Source organism: Notamacropus eugenii, chromosome 3 (genome assembly GCF_028372415.1).
Source record: "Notamacropus eugenii isolate mMacEug1 chromosome 3, mMacEug1.pri_v2, whole genome shotgun sequence".
Classification (NCBI taxonomy): Eukaryota; Metazoa; Chordata; class Mammalia; order Diprotodontia; family Macropodidae; genus Notamacropus; species Notamacropus eugenii.
In genome coordinates, this window is record NC_092874.1 from 285,240,694 (window position 1) to 285,263,280 (window position 22,587).

At 41.1% G+C, this 22,587-nt stretch overlaps 1 long non-coding RNA gene across 1 annotated transcript in view; it reads left to right on the forward strand.

Moving 5' to 3' along the window:
- The first annotated feature begins 2,740 nt into the window (after positions 1-2,740).
- Positions 2,741-22,587, forward strand: part of LOC140534578 (uncharacterized) — a 108,539-nt gene continuing 88,692 nt past the window's right edge. The window contains exons 1-2 of the long non-coding RNA XR_011977379.1: positions 2,741-2,940; positions 7,137-7,227. This is a non-coding gene — a long non-coding RNA (uncharacterized lncRNA). The remainder of the gene's footprint in view (positions 2,941-7,136; positions 7,228-22,587) is intronic.

The following is a 22,587-nucleotide window of genomic DNA, read 5'->3' on the forward strand; positions in this document are numbered from 1 at the left end:
CCTCACTGGCCTTTCTAAACCTCTGGTCTTGATTTAAAAAACAAAATAAACAAAGCAACAAAATCAGCTACTTAAAATGAACAAGAAGGGCTCCTTTGAAAAAGAAAAGATTTCACAAAAGAATAACTGGGAGCCTGGGGAGTTATGTGGAAATAGGAGAGTTCAGTCCTTTCTAAATTGTCTTGGGGCATATTGGGGGGTAGTTTAGCCTGGCCTTGTGAGCTCCCCTCACCCCCTAGCTTGGTAGAACTACCCCCTTTCCTCCTTTGTAGGTGTTTAATTGAATCGAAATGTATTGACCTCAATAGACCAATCCTGGCTCTCTGCTTTCTGCATGTTCCCCTCTGCTTGTCTTCTGCCCCTTGTTTTTTCTTTCCTTCCTCTTCTGGATGCCTTTGGGCTCTGCTTTCCGGAAACACCAAGAACTTCATTTCGGGTTGTTCTCTTTAAAGTGAGAAACGATTGAGGATACACAAGATTTCTTCCACTAAAGAAAGACATGTTCAATAGAAACCTGGAAGTAGAGTGAGTGGTCCAGTGGTTTGGGATTCCCACTTCTGGGATACTTCTGGTGTGGCCTTGGGTTGGTTACTTGTTAAACCTGTTCCCTCACTTCGATGAATGAGGAGTTGGACTAGATCTGGGTTTGTAAATTTTTTTTGTTGTAACTTCTTTGTTTCTTCATTGTACATAGTTTGGTTGTCAGGGGAAGCCTATGGACCCCTTCTTAGAACAGTGTTTTTTGGTAATACAGTTATCAAAATATTTTTTAAAAATTCTAAAACAAGTTCAAGGGGCCTGGAATGGTCATCTTAACTAGGTGTTCTTAATCTTTTTTTCTGTCCTGGACAGTCAGGTAAAGCCTCTGGAGCCCTTCTCAGAAACATGTTTTTAAATGCAAAAAATAAAATGCATAGGATTGCAAAGGAAACCAGTTTTGTGGAAATACAGTTACCAAAATACTGAAAACAAAATTCATGTCCTGTGAGCTCCTTGAAATCTGGGACTGTCTTTTGCCTTACTTTGAATCTCCAGTAATTAGCATACTACCTAGCATACTGATGGTGTTCAATAAATGCTTGTTGACTGACAAGTTTTTAGAAAACATTTATGTGGACACTAATAAAGTCATAACCAAAAATCCTCTTCCATTGGAATACAAGCTCCTCGAGGGCAGAGATAATTTCATTTTTTGTCTTTGCATTCACAGTGCCTAGTCCAGTGCCTGATATGTAGAGAACACTTTATAAATGCTTATTGATTGATTGATATCAGACTCATTTTGACCTTTTTCTCCCAGTCTCCCCAATTCATGAACCTTTTTCTGTAATGTCAGCTGGGGGTCAAAGTGGATAAAGCACTGGAATTGGAGTCAGAAAGGTCTGAGTTCAAATCTGGCCCCAGACTCTTACTAGCTTGTAATTCTGAGCAAGTCATTTTAACCCATATTTGCCTCAGCTGTAAAATGGAGCTGATAATAGCACTTCCCCTCAGGGTGTTGGGAAGTTCAAATGAGGTGATGTTTGTAAAGCACTTAGCATGGTGCCATAGAGTTAGTGCTTAATAAATGCTTGTTCTTTTCATGTCTTCTTCCAGATTTAGTTGAGATTAATTTTATGGTTTTAGTCAGAGTGTGTATGGAAGTTTTCATTCTGTTTTCTTCACTCACCTTCACACACTCCCTTCCCTTCCCTTCCCTTCGCTTCCCTTCCCTTCCCTTCGCTTCCCTTCTCTTCCCTTCTCTTCCCTTCCCTTCCCTTCCCTTCCCTTTCTTTTCCTTCCATTTATGTCTATTAGATCTTATCTCTCCTCTCTTTATCTAGCCATAAACAGTCTGTATGACCACTCCTTAATAGGATGTAATGGGGGATTCCTTTCTGGGTATGTCTTAGACTGACTGGCCACAGAGGATTCCCTCCAGTTCTATCCATGGAGGATAAGAAGTTATACAATAACAACGGTATTGCAAACACAAATAACTTTTAAAGACTAGTGGCACAGTGGACATCGTACTGGGCCTGGAGTCTGGAAGACATGAGTTCAACTCCAGCCTCAGACACTTCCTAGACATGTGGCCCTAGTTAAGTCCCTTAATTGCTGTCTTCCTTAGTTTCTTTAACAGTAAAGTGGGAGTAATAATAGCACCTGTTGTTGTTGCGATAAGATTATTGTGAAGTTCAAATGAAAAATATTAATAAAATACTGATCACTGTGCCTGGTAGGCACTTAATAAATGCTTATTCCTTTCTTTTCCATCCTCTTCTCTCTCCTTTGCAGATAAAGGATATATGCCTCTGAGATGAAGTGAATTACTCAAGGTCAAAGGCCTTGGAAAAAAAAGGACCTGAACCTTCCAAGAGCAAGTCTAATTTGACACCAGGAAGCCTGGAACACTGATGACAAACTTCAGCACGTTCTCTCCTTTATCCCTAGGTTAGTGTTGACCCTGGAGTCTGGTGTGTGTCAGGTCCTATCCCTCTTTTAGCTTCCGTCCTAGTTAATTGGGAAAGATAAAGATCTACTTCCCTGCAAAGTTTGAAATAATAAACAGAGGTGCAGAAATTCAAAATGAAGCCAGTTGCGCTGGCTTAGTGTCGTTAGAAAGGGAGTTGGTGTTGTGGGGAGGACATTGGACAGGAAAAAAAACCCTCCGAGGCAGAGTGTTGGGTTTCAGTCCTTCCTGAATAATTGACCCAAGACTATTTTGAGAAGTTTGTAATGTGTTACAAAGGAGGCATTACTAGGGGCCAAATCCAGCTTCCTCTTCTTTATGGGCTGATTCTCATTGTCAGGGCTTTTCTTCTAGAAAGTGCTGCTAGTCACTACTCATAAACACTCCAGCTTAGTCTATATTCCTGCTCAGCCTGGACTAGTCACAGGGGAATGAACTGGTCTCTGCACACATAGGAACCATATCATCAGAGCCAAGACCAGGATGAGGTAACTGGAGTTTTATCCGGGGTACATAATGATATTAATAGTAATAATATAGGGTGGCTAGTGGTACAGTGGTACTACTGGTGGTATAGGTGGTATAGTAGATAGAGTGCCTGCATGGAGTCAGAAAGACTCCTCTTCCTGAGTTCAAATCTGGCCTCAGACACTTAGTAGCTGTGTGACCCTGGGCAAATCACTTAACTCAGTTTCCTTAACTGTAAAATGGCAAAAGAAATGAAGAAATGGCAAACTACTCCAGTATCTCTGCCAAGAAAACCTCAAATGGGGTCACAAAGAGTTAGACAAGACTAAAAATGACTGAACAACAGTAATATACATTGAATGTTTTAATGTTTGCAAAGTACTTAAATTTTTTCCCTCATTTATCCCTAAGCAAATTTAGGATTATTATCCTTATTTTACAGATGAGGAAACTGAGATAGACAGAGAGTGACTTGGGCAGGGTCACACAGTTGGTAAATGTGTGAGGCAGAATTTGAACTCAGGTCTTCCTGACTCCAAGTCCAGTGCCATATCCACTGAGTCATTCATCTGCCAGCAAGGGACTCTGTCCAACTTATTCCAGGGCTGTTGGGACAGTTGTCCTTGTATGGCCTTGTCTGGCCCTGAGCCACCAACCCCAGGGTCCTGTCCTAGAGTCAACCTTTCCCAGAACCATTGCTATACCTTACATCTGCTGCTCCTCCTGGGAGTTTGGGCAGTGAGAAATAGGCCATTGAACATAGGCAAGCCTGGGCCAGACTCTGTGGGAAACTGATCAGCCTTCTCTAAGTCAGTCAATACACCATTCACTAAGCACTCACTATGTGCCAGATGCTGGGGCTTGACCTTGGTTAGCATGTAGTAGGGACCTGATACTGTTTACTGACTGACTGAAGACAGTCCCTGCTCTTCAGGAGCTCACAGTTTAATGGAGAGGAAGCTCTGTACAAACACATTCTACACAGAATCAATTGGAAATAATTAGAGGAGTGAAGACAGAAGAAGTAAAAAACTTTGGGAAAGGCTTCCTGTAGAAAGTGGGAGGTTCTTGTTGCCATTATTTGGCCTTTACTCTCGAAGAGGACCATGACATCAGGGAGGTGATACCCTGACATACAAGCAAATTGGATTTAAGTGAGGAAGGGCTGTGCAAAGTCATCAGCCTCACTTTGTCTTCCAGAGCCATCTGGGTCCAGTGGTCAGATACAGAACAGGATGATTGGGGATGGCCCAGGATGCAGTGGGAGATGTTGGTCTTTTCAAGCTAAGGTCTAGCTGGGATGTGAAGGAAGACAGGGAAGCCAGGAAGCAGAAATCATAGGGATGAGCATTATATACATAAGGAACAGCCAGTGAAAATGCTGGGAGCTGAGGGGTGGATTGTCTTGTGGGAGTAACAGCCAGGAGGCCAATGTCACCAGATCAAAGGAGAGGGGCAATGAATAGTAAAGTTGGGGGGATAAGGTCTAGATTATGAAGGGCTTTGAATGCCAGAGGATTTTATATTTCTTCCTGTAGATAATAGAGAGCCACTGGAGTTTAATGAATTGGGAGGGAGGTGAGGGTATAACATGGTCAGATATGTGCTTTAGGGAGACTAATTTGATAGCTGAACAGGGGATATTTTTGCCTTGTTATCTGCTGCCACCTAGCTCAGTCCTTGGCACCCAGTAGGTGTTTAGCCGATATGTTTTGAATTGAATCGAATGGAATTCCTCTGTAGAAGGCCCACCCAACATACCGGAAGCCTTCCCTTGATTCTTTAAATATTTTCAGAGCAGAGTGAAGCTCTCAGACTGTCCTTTTATTATCTCTCTCTTGAGACATGACTGGCTCACCTTTCTCTCCCCCAAATTATGCACATTCTTTCACATCCTGTAACTCTTTGGGGAGCTCCATTAGTATGAATTTCCTCTTGGTGGCCTGACTTGACTCCATTTCTTGTCCGTCCATCACAGGGGATGGCTGTCAAATGAAGCTGTGGTCTCCAATTAAGACGAACCAGGCCCTGGTGATAGATGCCCCGAGCATCTAAGTGGCTATATTCCCATGTTTATAATTGAGAGGGCTTATTCTAAATTTAAATGAATGCAGTGACCTAAGTTTGAACTCAAACTTGAGCAGTTCGTTTAAACTGTTAAAAGAGAAAAATGTTCACGGTATTTGCCATGAACTGCCAGTCGTCAATCTACAAAATACCACAACTTAATTCATCAGAATGCTCAGAGTGAGACCTATGGGAGTGAATTAATTTCTTTTATTTATACTCATTTTTAAAAATCATAAATTTAGAGTTGGAAGAGACCTGAGAAGTCAACCATTCCAAACTCTTCCTTTTACAGATTGGAACCCTGAGAACTAAGAGTTTAAGTGAGGTACCCCAAATCACGCTGCCAGTAAATGGCAGGATTCAAACCCAGACCTCTGATTCCAAATGTAGATTTCTTTCCACCTCACTGTCCAATTTCCCTACATCTTTATATAATCAATGTGTCCATTTCTATTTCTTAGTAAGTAAACCATATCCACAATGATTGTATTTCTTTTTTTTTTTGTTGTTGTTGTTGATTGAGAAATTTTTCTGTGCCTTGAGTTTGTCATTTGGAGTACTGATGGCCACCTCCTTTGTGGACTTGGCCAAGGTCACATAGGAAAGAACTGGGATTTGAATCCAGGTCTTGTGATTCCAGAGACACTGCCCTGTTATCCTGTGTTGCCAGGCAGGATCCTCCAAAATCTTAATGATTCTATTCGTAAACATTTATCAAGTAGATCCTCTCTGGGGTACAAAGACAGACATCCCAAACAGTGTCTGCTCTCAAGCAGCTTAGCTTCCACTGGGATCAATCAATAAACATTCATGAAGTGCCTACTATGTGCTAGACACTGAGCATATGAAAAGAGGCACAAGGCAGTCCTTGCACCTAAGGAGCTAACAGTCTAATGAGGATGGCAATTAAGCAATCAATAAATATTTATTAAGTGCCAATCATATGCCAGGTCCTGTGCTAAGCACTGAGGATGCAATGAGAGAAAAAAAAATAAAAGTCTGCCCTCGGGAAGCTAACAACCTAATGGGGGAGACAACAAACAAACATATATACAAAGAAGCTCTATACAGGATAGATAGGAAACGGAAGGCACTGTAATGAAGAGGGATTGGGGAAGGATTCCTACAGATGGTGAGATTTTAGTTGGGACTTAAAGGAAGTCAGGGAAGCCAATGGGTGGAGTTGAGGAGGGAGACCATTCCAGGCATGAAGTACAGTAAGAGAAAATGGGCAGAGATAGAGGATCTTGTATGTGGAACAGCCAGGAGCCCAGTGTCCCTGGATGGGAGAGTAGGTAGAAGGGAGTAGTGTATAAGATGACTGGAAAGGTAGGAGGCGGATCAGTTGCAAAACAGGGGATTTTTCATTTGACCCTGGAGATGATAGGGAGCCACTGGGGTTTGCTGGGTAGGGAGTGTGGCATGGTTGGATGTGTGATTTGGAAAAATCATTTTAAAGGCTGAAACAGAGAACTGGAGTGAGGAGAGAGCTGAGGCAGACAGATTCCCTCCAGCAGCTATTGCAGTAGTCCAGGTATAAGATGATTCAGGTCAGCACCAGGGGCAGCGTCCGAGGAGGGAAGGGGTCATCAGACATGTGGCAGAGGTGAAACTGATGCGACAGCTTAGATATGGTGTGGGGGGCAGTGAGAGAGAGTGAGGAGCTGAGGATGGAGTAACCATAACATTTAGAGCTTCAAGAACCCTCCAGTTCTGTGATTCTGTGATTCTTTAACACATTTATTTTACAGGTATAGGAGCTGAGGGCCAGAGAAGTGAATTGTGCTGCCCAAGGTCACACAGCTAGCTAGCATCAGAGCTGAGACTGGCCCCTGGAGTGTGCTTGGCCCTAGTCACTTATTTTTCTCTTCCCTATGTACACATGGCTATCAATTTGGAGTCAGTTCCCCATCTGTTGTGGCATACACCTGGCTATAAGCAGCAGGTAATGCATATGACATCACCCTGAGAAAGACCAATCGATTCCAGGTTTTTGGAGCGTTAGCACATTTCCTGGGGTTGTGTATATTTTAAAATGGGCCTGCATGAATTCAGTTGCCTTCATGACACAGACGTAGGCTGTGTGATCTGGGAATTCAAAGAGGTATGAATAACATTCCATCCTGTCATTCTTGGTCTGTTTTAGGAAATGTGCACATTCACTCGAATCCCCTGTCCAGCTGCTGATAGAAGGGGGAGGCTGCCAGACCACACAGAGTGGCAGGCAGCAGAATGAGGTAGGTGTGGAAGGAGCTGACGTCAGGCAAGGGGTGATGATAACCTTTTGGTGCTGTTATAATGAATAGGACACTTCAAAGACGTATTTTGTGTTCAGGATTGATCTCAACAGCTCAGATTCCAAAGTGAAAGTTTACTGAGTGGAGGCAAGCTAGGGGTCAATTGCACAGGGTGCGTGAGTTCCCCAGGCTTTGCTTATGTTTTCAGTTTGGAGGAATCTTGAGAGGAAAAAAAGGTTGTTTTTTTTTTCATTTGCTGTTGGACTGCTTGGGCCTGAGGAATGTGTTCAAGTGAGGTCCCTAGATACTGACTTAGGCAGCTCCATCCTTTTGGTTTCTGTGGTCTCACCTTTACTAAAGGGTTCACCTGGGTTCTTCTTAAGCTTTCCTGAGTCTGTTAAATAAAGACTTCAGGTACTCAGAGAAGGTCAGGGCCCTACCAGCATGACCTTGAAATCCGCATTTGCATCTAGATAGCACTGGGAAAGGCTTGGCTCTGCTTGTAAGCCCTCGGCAGTTGAGATTATAGCCCAATAGTTAGGATTTTAAAAAAAATTTACAAAACTTACTATTATTTTTGACTGGACAGTCAAAAAAAGAGGAAACTGTTTTTACCTATGCTGACTGTACCTTCTTTGCAATTTATAGTCTTAATAGCATTGCCTAGGGGCAATGAGATGATAAGTGACTTCCCCAGGGTCACCCATCCAGGATGCTTCAGAGGGAAGATTTGAACAGAGGTCTCTTCCTGGGCTGAAGACCAGCCCTCTTTCCATTTCTGTGTGTTGCCTTTCTGGCTGCATTTAATTCAGTATCAATTTGTCAGACATAACAAATGGGGAAAAACACTTTGTGCTTAAAGGATGGAATTCCCTTTGTCCAGTCATTACATATGTAGGTAGCTCTCTCTCTCTGTCTCTCTCTCTGTCTCTGTCTCTCAGTCTCTCTGTCTATCTCTCTGTCTCTGTCTCTCTGTCTCTGTCTCTCTGTCTCTCTCTCTCACACACACACACATCTGTCATTTTTTGTCTTGTTTGTCTGTATCTATCAATCTGTCTATCCATCTGTTTCTGTCTATCTATCAATCTGTCTATCCATCTGTATCTATCATCTATCTATCTGTCTACCTATCCATCCATCTCTCTCTCTCTCTCTCCCTCTCTCTCTCTCTGTCTCTCTGTCTCTCTCTCTCTCTCTCTCTCTCTATCAATCATCTATCTACCTATCTATTATTTCTCTGTGTCTCTCTCGGTCTATAGGTGCAGACTTGTGATTTCATTCCTGTAGAGAATTTATGGCTAGAAAACTTCCTCTGCCTTTGTATATATTAGTCCCTGTAGTATAAACATAATAGTTTCAGTGAGCTGCCTGGGAGCACTGAGAGTTTAAGCCACTTGCACAAAGTCATATAGCACAGCCTAAATGACTATTTGAAAACTGACTCCCTGAGATGAAGCTGTCCTGGAGCTAGAGGGTACCTAGATCTTGAAAGAGAGAGAGAAGAAGGGGCAGAAATAGACCCCAAAGTCCTGGAGCCCATGGGTGCTTCTGATTCTGGATGCTGTCTGGTGTGTTAAAATCTTCTGTGCAACAATTAAAGTCCTTCAGTCTACATTTACAAGTTGTATATCACTCTGTGTTCAAGACAGACTGGCCTCCATGCTGTTCCCCTTAGTCACCATCCTGTTACCTGCCTCCATGCCTGTGCAAAACTTGTGCCCCATGACTGGAATCTTTCCTTATTTCCACATCATATAATCCCTCACATTTGTAGAAGTGGAGCTCAAGTACATCCTCCTGTTCATGTCCTGTCCTGATGTTTCCACATGCTGGGGCCTCCTCAGCAAGAAATTCCTTTGCATTTTCTTGGTATATATTTGATATTTACATATTTGTTCCTGTGTTTATTCCCAATAGAATATAAGCTCTTTGATATCAGGGACCTTTTAAATTTCACTTTGTATCTCTAGCAACTGGCATAGGATAAGCTCTGAATAAATGTGTATGTAGTGGATTGGAGGACTTTCTATGAGAATGAGTGAGGATGGTCTACTGGAACCATTCCATGGAGCATTCACACATCCATTAGGGAGCCCTGCCTGATCACTTGTAGTGACATTCAGTCAGTCAATGAGCATTTATTGAGCACCTTGTATGTGCCAGGAAATTCGTTAAGCCCTGAGGATACAAGAAAAGATAAAAGACAGAGTCCTAGCCCCCAAGGAGCTCACCATCTAATGAAAAGAGACAAAATGAAAACAACTATGTATCAACACATTATAAGCAGGATAAATTGGAATTGATGAGAGAAGAAAGGCACTAGAATTAAGGGGCATCAGGAAAGATTTCCTATATGAGGTAAGATTTTAGTTGGGACTTGAGAGAAGTCAGTGAAACCAAGAGGCAGAAAGGAGGAGAGTATTCCAGGCACGGAGGGCAGCCAGTGAAATTGTGCAGAGGTGAGAGATATGGTGTCTTGTCTGAGCCTCAGCAAAGCGGCCAGTATCACTGAATCACAGACATGTATATGGCAGGGCAGACGGGCTGTTGTTGTTGGGTCATTTCAGTCATATTTGACTTTCTGTGACCGTATTTGCTTGTTTGTTTTTTTGCAAAGATATTAGAGTGGTTTACTGTTTCTTTCTCCAGCTCATTTGACAGATGGGGAAACTAAGGCAAGCAGAACTTGCCCAGGATTACATAGCTAGTAAGTGTCAGAGGCTGGATTTGAACTTAGTTCTTCCTGAATCTAGACCAGGCACTCTATCCATTGTGCCATCTAGCTGTCCTAGGGCATTAGGAGGTGACAATAGGTATAAGAGCACTGGAAATATAGGGTGGAAAGGCTCATGTTATGAAAGTCTCTAGCCTCTTGCTGAAGGGCATGTAAGGCCAGAGGTTTCTGTTTTGGACCCTTGAACCCTGTGATGAGGTAAGATGTGGGTGACCATTAAAGAGGATTGGCCAATGTGTCAGGAGGATCTACTTACAGGTTTTTTAGAAGAGTGAATCCTTCCTGTGTCCTAGAAGTTATGTAGGCTTCTCACACCTGATAGCAAGGGCATATACCCATTTCAATGGGCCTTACTGGATCTCACAGCCTCAGTTGCCTCTTTTGCTTTGTGTAGTTTTTTCCCCTGAGAAGAGGTGACCAAAACAATCCTGAGACGGGTGTTTCTGGCCTTGGCAGCAGCTGCCTTAGTTTGAAAGGCTGGGAGCTCCAAAGTCCACCGGCTGCTTGACCAGCAAGAGATTTTCCTTTTGATTACCTTCTTAGACAAGTAGATAAACTCTATTATTATTGATGGGCACAGGATCCCTGGGACTGACAGCACCTCCCAAGGTGCTGGTCCCAGTCTAGCTCTTAAAACCATCATCTAGGGAAGCAGTTCCTATGGAGAATGCCAGTCATGCCTGCCAATTACTTAGCAACTGCCATACACAGGGCAGGCAAGTCAACCTAGACTAGGGAGCAGGACACCCTGAGGGAAATCAATCAATCAATAAACACTTATTAAGCTCCTACTATGTGCCAGGCACTGTGCTAAGTCTAGTCATACAAAAAGAGGCAAAAGACAGTTCCTGCCCTCAAGAAGTTTATAATCTAAAGGAGGAGAAAACATGTAAACAAAATATATACAAAACAAGACATATACAGGATAAATAGGAAATAATTAACAGAGAGAAGACACTAGAATTAAGACAGGAGGCAGCATGTACCAGGCAAATCAAAGAACCACCACCACCTCTACCAGCCTCTCTCCTGAAAACTTGATGGAGAAAGTCCAGGGTCCTGAACCCAAGAGCCTTGGAAAAAGCAACCTTCTAGTTCAGTGCCCTTAGTCATTATCCCAGGAAGCATAACATGTGTAGATGCTACCTGGCAACCATTCCTGCAGATTCTCTAGTCACAGCTCCTGACAATGCAGAAGAGAACATTTTCACCTCCAAAATACTTGGCACTGTCAAGTGGGTCTACACCAGAAACTGATGTCTTAGCACATATCAAAGAAGAAGCATTACCTTCTGCTTTGCAGCTCCATCCTAAGGATGCTGAGATTCTTCCATATGACTTGTAGCTGAAACACTGTTTATGTGTTAGTCTCCCACATTAGAATATGAATATAATATTCTTGAAAGCAAGGATTGTCTGGCTTTTCTATTTGTATCCCTATCATTTACCAAAGTGCTTTGCAGTGGTAAATGTTTAATAAATGTTTCATTCATTCATTCATTTATTACACTCTCAAAGTCTCTCTCAAGAACTTTGGATTTGACTGTGCACATGGAAGACACTGGCACAGGACCACTCAGCATGGCATGTCCACATCAGAAAGGGTGCTGTGCTCTATGAGCAAAGCACAATTGAGACAGTACAAAGTAAATGTAGGATGCTCAAATTTGGAGTATCCACCCTAAAAATTCATATGGACTATCTGTGCCCAATCTGTGGTAGAGCATTCCAAGCTCATATTGGTCTGATCAGCCACAGTTGGACACAATGAAACTTCACCTTATCATGGTGATGTCATTTTGGTCCTCTTTGAAAATGAAGGACAACCAACCAACCATTCATTCATTCATTCATTGTCAAGAAAAGATGAAAGGCTTAAGAAAATCTCAGTCCAGGCATAACTTGTCAGGAGACCCAGACTTACAAATTATATAGACCATACAGTTCAAAATACAAGTGAAACATCTTTTTTCTAAGTCCTCCAAAATGTTTCATGTTTCAGTGTTTAAAGTGTCAACTTTCTGAGAGAATATAAGAGGAGTAAGAAGTTATTATTTCATGTTTTTGTCAATGTGTCTTTGGTGTTTTCAATAGTTTTAGGGTATAGGAAATAAATACTTATTCTATGCCTCATCTACTTTGTACACTGAATATCTTTCTAGAAGGAACCCTGTAATGCTTTTGAGGAGACCTAGATATGAGCTGTTCCTAAGCTTTTACTTTATTGATTTCTCCCAGAGCTTCACTAGTATAAGTGCAAAATCAGCCCTAGAGTAGGAGAAACACTTGATTCCTTCTTTTTGGGGACAAGTCCTTCCCAGAACTAAATCTGGATATATATATGTGAGTGCAGTCACATTACCTGTCATGTCATAGCAAGAAATGATTAAACAAAACCAAATGACGGCGACCTCATTTGAAAGCATAAACACCATTCCATACCTGTAATCCTCTATCCCTTTAGAAAGAGGAGGAAAGTATGTTTTGTCAAATGTTTGAAAAGACCCAGATTAATCAACTGAAATTAATCAGGTTCTGCTTCACATTAAATTATTGCACAATCACTGTTTTTATAGAAAGTAGAAGGGACTGTAAACCAAGGGAGAGCCTTTTGAGTTAAACTGATGGAGGTTAATTGATGGTTTTAATTGAAAGGGTTGGTTTACATCTTGAAGTAAAGGGAAAGGTCAGAAAGAAAGCTAAGACCTTTAGACTCAGAACCTCTTCTCCCTTCTCAGACTTGTCTACCAGGTTCTAAGAGGGACAAATTGGCGGGAGAGTGGACTAAGGGGGGTTGAGCTGAGGATTTCACATTCAGCCAGCAAGGAGAGTGGATGCCTTTGGGAACTGGGCTCCTATAAAGACCACTTCTGGTTGCTAGACTCCACCAGAGACCTTATAGGCAGAATCAGAAACCTCAGAGACAATGTTTAAAAAAAATTTTCCCCCTCTTCAATTTGAATGGAAAACCCTGATTCACAAACACAAGATATCCAGTGTTTTCTATAACTTTTTGCTCAAGGGAAAGGAAGTCTTGAGGATGGCATATTATTGGGAGTAATAGATAAACTTCGGGTCTTAAGGGTTTTAGGAACAGGCTGCATCTTGGATTATAGAATCCTAGATTCAGAGCTGGAACAGACCTTAGGGGTCATCAAGGGCTAGGCCAACCCTCTCACTTTATAGTTATGGAAAACAAGGCACAGAGCTATTCAGTGACTTATGTAAGTCATGTAAGTGATAAGTAGCCAAGACAGGATTTGAACCTATGTTCTCTGACTCCACATCTAAGGCTCTTTCTATTGCATCTCAACATTGTGATCCAAACATACTTTTTTTGCCTGACTTTTATTTTACATAGAACATTTATTCTATATAGAATATTCTAGCATCCTTCATTCAAAGGTCCTGAGGGAATTGTGGAAAGGTGGTGGAATAAGGTAATTTTAAAATACGCCTTAAAGTAGTGAATTTTAGAATAGCAGAATAATTAGAAGTTGTGGTAAATGTTTGTTTAGCCTAAGACAATTGAGAAGGAATTTAGAAAAGCTCTGACCTCCCTTGACTTGATTAAGACTTGATTAAAGGGCAAACACCTCCAGGCAGATTTCACTGCATCAACAAACAACAAGCCCCTGGGGCATCTGGGTAGGTGTAGCCTCAGCTTCAGCTTTCATCCCTATGGACCATGTAGGGGTTGGGTGGCTGTTCTGGGGAAGATTTTGGGCCCTCCTCTGGTGCTGGCCCAGGCGCGGACCAGGCCAGGCTCACCAGGTTGTGGCTGTGGGGAAGTAGAGGGAGCACACATGGTGAGTGAGATCAGAGAGGTGGGGCCCTGCTGGTTGGGGTCGCTTCCAGGAGAGAAGTGTCCCTGGTAAGAGGAGAGCTAACCCTTGCAGTTGCAGTGACCTAAGGAGCCAAAGTATTTTCTATGGCAGCAGTTCTTGGGGCTGGGTCACAGCTCAGGGGAGAAGCGGAGTTCCATAGACAAGGTGTAAGCTCCAGAAGCAGTGACCACACCTGACCTTGGATTATAGACCACTGAAAGACTCAGGAGGTCAAAGGCCCCCAGATAGAGCTCAGAAAACAACTGCAAAACAATATGAAGCTGAGACATTAAACCCCTCTAGCAGAGCCCAACCCTAGTATAAGGTTACCAGCCAAGAAATAGGTCATTAAAAAAATTAGTAAACAACAGAGGAAGAACCTGACCATATATAGCTACTATGATGATAGAGAAAACCAGACTTCAAACTAAAAAGAAGACAGTGAAGTCAAAACAGCTGCTTGAAAAGCTTCAAAGAAAAATGTAAAATGATCACAAGTCAAAAAAAGTTATTGGAAGAACTTCATAAGGATTTTAAAAATCAAATAAGAGAGGTTGAGGAAAAATTGGGAAAAAATAAAAGTAATGTAAGAAAAGCAACAAAATTCTGAAAAGAAAGTCAATTAATTGGAAAAAGAGATCCAAAGACTCACAGAAGAAAATAACTCTTTAAAAATTAGAATTGGGCTGGGGGAAGGTAATGCCTCATAAGACATCGCGAAACAATAATCAAAAGAATGAAAAAATAGAAGAGAATATGAAACATCTCATTGAAAACAATTGACTTGGAAAACAGATTAAGGATAATAAACCTTGATGGACCACCAGCTGAATGTATCTTTAAAAAAGATATAACTTTTTTTTTTTAAAAAAAGAGTCTAGATAGTATACTTCAAGAAATTAAGAAATATTGTCGTGAAGTTCTAGGACTAGAGGGTGAAATAGAAATTGACAAAAAAATCACTGATAATCACCTGAAAGAGATCCCAAAATAAAAACTCATAGAAACATTATAGCTAAGTTTCAAAGCTCCTAGGTCAAGGAGAAAATATCCCAAGTACTAGAAAGAAACAATTTAAATATGGTGGAGTTACAGTCAGGATAGCACAAGATTTAGCAGCTTTCATGTTAAAATACTGAAGGGCATGGAATATCATATTTCAAAGAGCAAAGGAACTGGGTTTGCAACTGATGTAATCCTGCAAGGAAGAAAATGGATATTTAAAGAACTAAAGAGCTTTCAGGTATTCTTGAGGAAAAGACAAGAACTGAACAGAAAATTTGACTTAGAACCAGGAGAAACATAAGAAGATAAACATAAAAGCCCAATTGTAAGAGATTTAATATGGCTAAACTGTTTACTTCTTATATGGGAAAATGACATTTGTAACTCTTAAGAATGTTATCATTACTTGGATAATTTGAAAGTATATATATAGATAGAAGGCTTGAGATTGAGTTGATTATGATGAGATGATCCTAAAAAATAAATTTCACAGGGAGAGGTAATATGGAGCAAATCATCTTATGCAAAAGAGGTATGGATAGAAGAACTGTTATAATGGAAGGGAGAATAGAGTAGAGGGTGGGTAGTGGGAGAACCTAATTCTCATCATAACTGGGTTAAAGAGGGAATAAATATTCATTTTATGGACTATAAAAGTCTTTTTAACTTACAGAGGAAGAGGAAGGCAAGGGGATAGAATAAGGGAAATACTTTTAGAATTCTGTATGGCTTAGGGAGGCAAATCAGAAGTAAATTAGATTTCTGAGGAGGGAAAAGATTAAAAAGGAGGGAGAGAGGGAAAGGGAGAGGGAAGAAGAAGAATAAACAATGAGGAAAAATAGGGTGGAGGGGGGACAACTAGTAATTATAACATTGAATGTGAATTGGATGAATTCACCTATAAAACTGATACAGACGGCAGAATGGATCAAAAGCCAAAACCCAACAATATGTTATTTATAGTCAAAGGTCTCTTCTAGCACTAACCTTCTACATAGAGGATTCTAGCATCCTTCTTTCTAAGAGGTCTCTTTTAGCTCAAATATTCTATATAGAATGTTCAGATTTTTTTTTAAAAACATAGACTTTTGTTCTTTTTTTTAGTTCTAAATTGTCTTCCTCCCCCACAACTTATTAAGAAGACAAGAAAAGCAAAATCCATTACAAGTGTGTAGAGTCATGCAAAACGAATTTCTTCATTAGCCATGTCTTCCTCCTCACAGCCCTATCTGGTAAGGGATGGCATTTTTCATCACGAGTCCTTTGGAGCTGTGCTGTATCATTGTGTTGATCAGAATTACCAAGTCTTTCTTTACAACATTGCTATTACTGTGTAGGTTGCTCTCCTGGTTCTGCTCACTTAGTTTTATATAAGTTCATACAGGTCTTCCCAGGTTTTTCTAAAACCATCCCATTCATCATTTTCACTTGAACATTCTTCATTTTTACATTTCTGCTAACTAACATTCTATAAAGAATATTCTAATATTTAATTCTAATTTAATTCTAATATTTAATAATATTCTTCACTCTTTCTTTACTTCAGTGCCCTTATTTTATAGCAGGGAATCATTCTACTAGTCTGTGGGGATATTTGGGAATAGCAAACCAGTTCTTCTGACTTTAGCTCCATGCTCTTTCCATGAGCCTTCCAAGCTGGTTGATGGTACCACAAACTACATTTAAGAAGTAAATTCAACTCTCCTGTTTATAAGTCTGTGAAAACAAAATGTATTGCAAAATCACATGCACTTACCCAAGATGCTCTTGTTTAGAACTGGAGTTGGGGCCAGGGTGAATATGTATCTCTCTCCGTGTCTCTGTCTGTCTTCTCCTTCCCAACACTGAGAGCAGATAGCTGCTTTAAGGAAAAACAAAAGGAGTGAAGAGGGACCCTCCTAGAAGATGATGGGCACAGTGAAAGTAAAAAAAAAAAACAACCCATGATCCTTCTTCCTTTCAGAAAGGAGAGGTGTTATTAGTTACCTGTCTCATATAGTAGTTTATTATTCATGGTGACTTGTTACACTGTCTCCCAAGAGCCAGTCTGGTAGTACTCCATCATAGGCTGTCTTAGAACAACACTCTTTTGGTGCCTAGAGGCATGCTGGCAAGACTGTGGAGCACAGCAACTCATGGGTTGGATAGTAGGATGCCTGAACCTTTGGATTCTTGGTATCCTTGTATCCTTGACATCTGCCAAAGATGACGTGATCTGTTAGGAATGTCCTCAATTCCCCAAGGTCTGAAGCTGTTGGAAGTCAGTCAACCCAGTGAAATACCCCAGAATGCTTTAAACATTTTTTTCATTGTGCAAATCATCAGCAAATGTGCCTGGCTGGTTTACCCTCTTCTCCTTCATGGCAAAGGATCCAGCTGGGTGGTTTGATAGAGACTGCTGAACTTGGGGTTAGGAAGAACAGAGTTTTAATCCTGCCCCAGATGCTCACTAACAAGCTGTGTGGCCCTAAGCAAGCTGCTTAACTTCAGTTGCATCAGTTCTTGTGAGGCTTAAATGGGACAAGTTATATCAAGTTCTTTGTGAACTTGAAAGAGCTTATCGTTGGTCAATCATTTTTTCAGTCATGTCCAGTTGTCTGTGACCCCATTTGGGGTTTTCTTGGCAAATATATTGGAGTGGTTTGCCATTTCCTTCTCTAGCTCATTTTACAGTGAGAAAACTGAGGCAAACGGGGTGAAGTGACTTGCCCAGGGTCATAACAGCTGGAAAGTGTCTGAGGCTAGATTTGAACTCAGGAAGATGAGTCTTCCTGAGTCCAAGCCTGGCACTCTGTGCATTGTGGCTCCCTCTAGCTGCCCTATAAAATGATTAATAATTATATCTATATATAGCATATATGTGATGATTAATAAATAATAATAATAGAGGTCACATTAATGTTTGTTCTGTTGCTTTGGTTTTTTTTAGTTCTGTGAATATGGAATTTGGGATTAAGACTAGGGAAGACCTTCATTATGATCAGGTTTCTAACTCTGGGAGAGATGGGATTGCCCCCTCCCCTTTCTTTGTATCACCTGTGCTTAACATGGTGCCTGACACATGGTAGGTGCTTAATAAAAGATTCTTTACCCAGTATATCCAGTCTAACCTTCTTATTTTAGAGAGGAGGAAATTGAATAAACTTTCTGTAAAATCTGGATTCAGTCAAAAAGCTACACTTAAGAACCTAAAAGGCCAGATGTAGCCTTAAGGCCACAGGTTCCCCACCCCTGATCTAGTCCATTCCCTTTATTTTACAGATGATGGAACTGAGGTCTATAATAGTATAGTGATTCACCTGAAGTTTTGCACCTGGTGAGTGCTAGAAGCAGGATCAGAGGATCACAGACCTAGAATTCAAAGGGACCCAAAGAGGTCATCTAGTCTGACCCTCTTATTTTACAGATTGGGAAACTGAGGTCCAGAGAGGGTAAGTGACTTAGCCAAGGTCACAGTTAATAAGCTAAACAAGCAGGATTTGAGCCAAGCCCCTCTGACTCCATGGCTAATACTATTTCTTTTGTACCACATGCAACATGTGAAACCCCATTTTCTCTCTGTGTGAAAGCCAGAAAATAAAGAGGTATTTGGAGAGAAAAAAGGAGGTATCCTGAGCTTTGAAAGAAAATCTTTCTCTTACTTAGCCTGTATGTTCCAAGGGTTAAAATCAGTTTCTTTTCATCCAAAAAAGATTTCCCTTACCTCAATGACAATTTGAGGGAATGCTCCCCTGGAGTGGCCTTCCCCCCACCCCTCAGTTAATATGATTGGCCTTGGTTTGCTCATCTTGCAGCATTTAACAAACACCATCTGGTCCCTCTCCATTACTCTACCTTTTTGACAAAGAGAGAAAGGTTTCAGAGGCCAAGCAGTATCCACCGAGGCACACAAGTCCACGGAAGACTCAAAAGCATAGCCCGAGACCCATAACTCTTCATCTGAGACTCACTGAGAAATCTGCCTTCATCCCCTGTGCCCTTTGGGAATGGTTTCAAAGGCATTCCAGCCCTAGACTCATGCCAATATGCCGGTGATCAATTATTCTGTTCATCCCCCAGCAAATCCCCTAACTGATTTGCTGTCCCCTCGAGAGGAGACTTCCAAAGCTGACCTTAACTGCTCTGGCATTCCCTCTTCCCTCCTGGGGCCTACAAAAGAACAGCCCTTGGGGTTGGGTGATTTATGACTTTCTCACACAGGTCATGCTTGAGCCCAGACAGATAGGGGAGATCTTTCTTTAATGAGAGAAATGCACCATTACTCGGTCATAAATTCAACTTAATGGCAATTTTAAAAGGGCAGCATGCCCAGGCTTTTTTTGAAACACAAATCAAAAATCCCAAATTCCAGGCATATCCTCCTAGAAACTCTTTTTGGCAACAATCTCCCCCTTTAAAATGTTTTATTTTTTACTTTAGGAAATTGATTCGCCTTATTGCATCCCTGGGTTGCTTAGTTTAGGTTGGTGGGCAAGGCAAAGTCGCTGTGGCAGCAGAGAGGCACGAAGTGGCATGCAGCTCAGAGTCCCTTTGCCAGCGGGAAGGGAGGGCTTGACTTTGGTTGTCAAGGAAGCAGCAGTCAACTGACACATAGACCAGATCCACAACGGAGCAGGAATAAATGGAAAGGCAGATGGGTGGTAGAAGGGCTATAGAGATTTACCTGGAGTCAAGATGTTCTGAGTTCAAATTCTAGCTTTGTAACCCTAGGCTTAACCTTGCTCAGCTTTGTCTCCAAATCCTTGGTGCTGTCAAAAGGGTCAACATCAGAAACTGATAGGATTTTGTCAATGGAAATGATGTTAAAGATGAGGCCTTACCATCTTGCTTTGAGGTTGCCCCCTAAGGACCATGGAACATTTCCATCTGATTTGTAGCTGACTCCTTGAGCATGGTGAGCAGGGACTGTCTTTCTTATATTTATCTTTCTATTCCTGGTGCTTAGTACATTGTAAGTGATTATTTAATACCTTACTCATTTGTTCTCAGACTCAGTTTCCTCATATGTAAAAAAAGGGGATAATTGTAGCACCTACCTGCTGACTCAACTCCCTCCCTACCACTTTACCAGTTCCCTTTTCACCTCGGCATGCCTCCATATGAGGGCTGCTTGACCAATTGAGCAAGAGTATCATTTCCTGTGGGACCCCATTGCTAACAACTTTGCACCCCTTTTCAGATTCCCTTTATTGTCTAATGGAATGTCTAATTAAATTAGAATATAAGCAAACAAGATCCTTGAAGGACTATCTTGTTTGCTGGTGTTTGTATGGCCAACACTTAGTAGAGTGTCTATTACATAATAAGCATTTAATAATTAATCTAGATCTATCTGTCTATTCATCTGGATCTATTTATTTTTCTACCATCCAACCACCTATATACATCTTTCTGTTTAACCATCCATATTTATCAGTCTAATCACATGTATCTAAGCATCTCTATCTATCTATCTATCTATCTATCTATCATCTATCTATCTATCTATCTATCTATCTATCTATCTATCTATCTATCATCATCTATCGCTTTTTGTTTTTCTAACTCTATCCATCTATGTCTTTGTATCCAATCATTTATATTTATCTCTCTGACCTTCTATATCTAATCATTTGTATCATCTATCCAATTATCCAACCATTCATAGCTTTCTATCTGTTTTTCTAACTCTGTCTCATAGGCTTTGTTGTAGAGATCAAATGAGCTAAGATTTAAACACGCTTGACATATTTTAAAGCACCATATGAATGCTCACTATCCATCACCTCATCTACTGCCAACTTCATGATGAATCTTCTTTCATTCCCAGGGTATGCAATATATTTTGCATCCTTGCCTATGGAGTTGCAGCTTACACCTTTTGGGTGTTGTGAGACTTGGAAGTTGGTGGGAGAAGTCACTGTTTCCTAGTTTTCAGTATCTTGCATCTGATACTTTCAAAGCTGTTGGAGCAGAGTGTAATGAGTTTCTGGGAATGCGTAGCTAGAAATCATCCTGAACCAAAGAATATATTAAGTTCCCAAGATCTAGTTCACAGAGGGATAGTGTTTGTGATTATTTTCTTCATAGAGGCAGCAGGACCTTCTTTGATATCACTTCTCATGCTGCCTTGGGGCAGAGTCTGGAGCAGAATCCCTGTCCATAGTGTTTGGTATTTTTGTTCACTCTTCATGGGGTCAACAGTCAATCATAAACCAATAGAGATGGATTAAGCATCTATTGTGTACCAGGAACTTTAAGTATTATGGCAAAAATGAAACAACCCTTGACCTCAAGGAGCCTATAGTGTATTGATCATAAAAGTCTAAAGGTGGACAGAAGTTTAGAGGTCAACTGATCCAAGCTCCTCTTTATACAGATAAGAAAATTGATGTTCTTTTTTTATGTATTGGGAAGGATGGGGCAGAGAGTTTGGATCTAATGATTTAAATGGTGTAGGGAACTTTCTGTGAGGAAACTCCTTCCATCATCGTAGATCTTGTACTCTCTCCACTGCTTATAGCATGAGAAAATTGCCCGGATCAAGGAGAGGTTACATGACTTGCCCAAGGTCACCTAGCCAGTGTGTAACAGAGGCCAGCCTTTCTGACTGAAGCTGGCTTGTTTTTTGTTACTGCGTACAGCCCCTTCTTTTTTGAGTTGAGGTTCACAGAGATTAAGTAAATTTTCCCAAGGGAAGTCAGTGAGTGGTAGAATCGTTTCTTGAATTCAAGTCTCCTGAATCCTTCGCACTGCCCTTGCTGCTTTTCTGTGAGAGCTGGGTAGAATAGGGTGGTAGCAGGAACTTTGGCCCAATCTGGAAGATATGGACAGCTCCTTCTGCAAGAAGAGGAAGGCTCTGTGAAAAAGAGAAGAGTGGAATTCACTCTCTCTCTCTGCAACTCCATAAAAAAGACTCCTTCTTTGTAAGGTTATGTTGGCTGGGCCTCTGACTGGTAGCCAAAGAACTCTGCCAAAATCGTGTTACAGCCAAGTCTCAATTACCTGGAGGCCTTTTTCAAATCTCTGGCCTGGTTTCTCCTTGCCATTCACTAAGGGTAAACAGGATTATCACCTGCCAATATCCCAAAGGCTTTTTCATAGAAGAGAAAAGAGACTAATTCTGCTCAGCTCAGAAGGACAAAAGTAGGACCAGTAGTGAGAGTTACATAGAAGAAGCTATCAACTCTAAATCTGGAAGATTCCCAGGAACAATTAGAGTCTAATGGATGGCTTTGTAAGGTAGTGAGTTCCTTGTCACTGGAGATTTTCCAACACAAACTAGATGTCCTCTTGCTGGTTATATTGTAAAGAAGGCTCCTGCTTCAGGTAGAGATTAGGCCAGATACTCCAAGGTCACTTCCAAATGTGAGATTATATGATTCTAAGAGCCATGATTCTTCTGGACAGGTCTTTGTCAATGGTTGATTTCTGAGCAAACAATGTAAAATAATATTAGCCAAAACATATACAATTAGGAAGGTGAGCCTATCAACCACTCATTTAACCAGATGTATTATGTGCATACTATATGCCAGGTACCGTGCTGAGCACTGGGGAAAACAACACAAAATCAACTAATCAATTAATAAACATTTATCAGCCAATTGCTATGTTCTAGGAATCGTGGTAAGCACTCAAGATACTTTCTACATTGTTTTATTTTTCTGTTTTTGTATCCCTAGCATAACATAGTAACTTATAAATAGTAAGTGATTAATTAATTAATTAATAGTAAGTGATTTATTCATTGATTCAAATGGAAAGCAAAGACAGTCCCTACTCTGAAGAGGAGAAAACCTGCACATAGAAAAG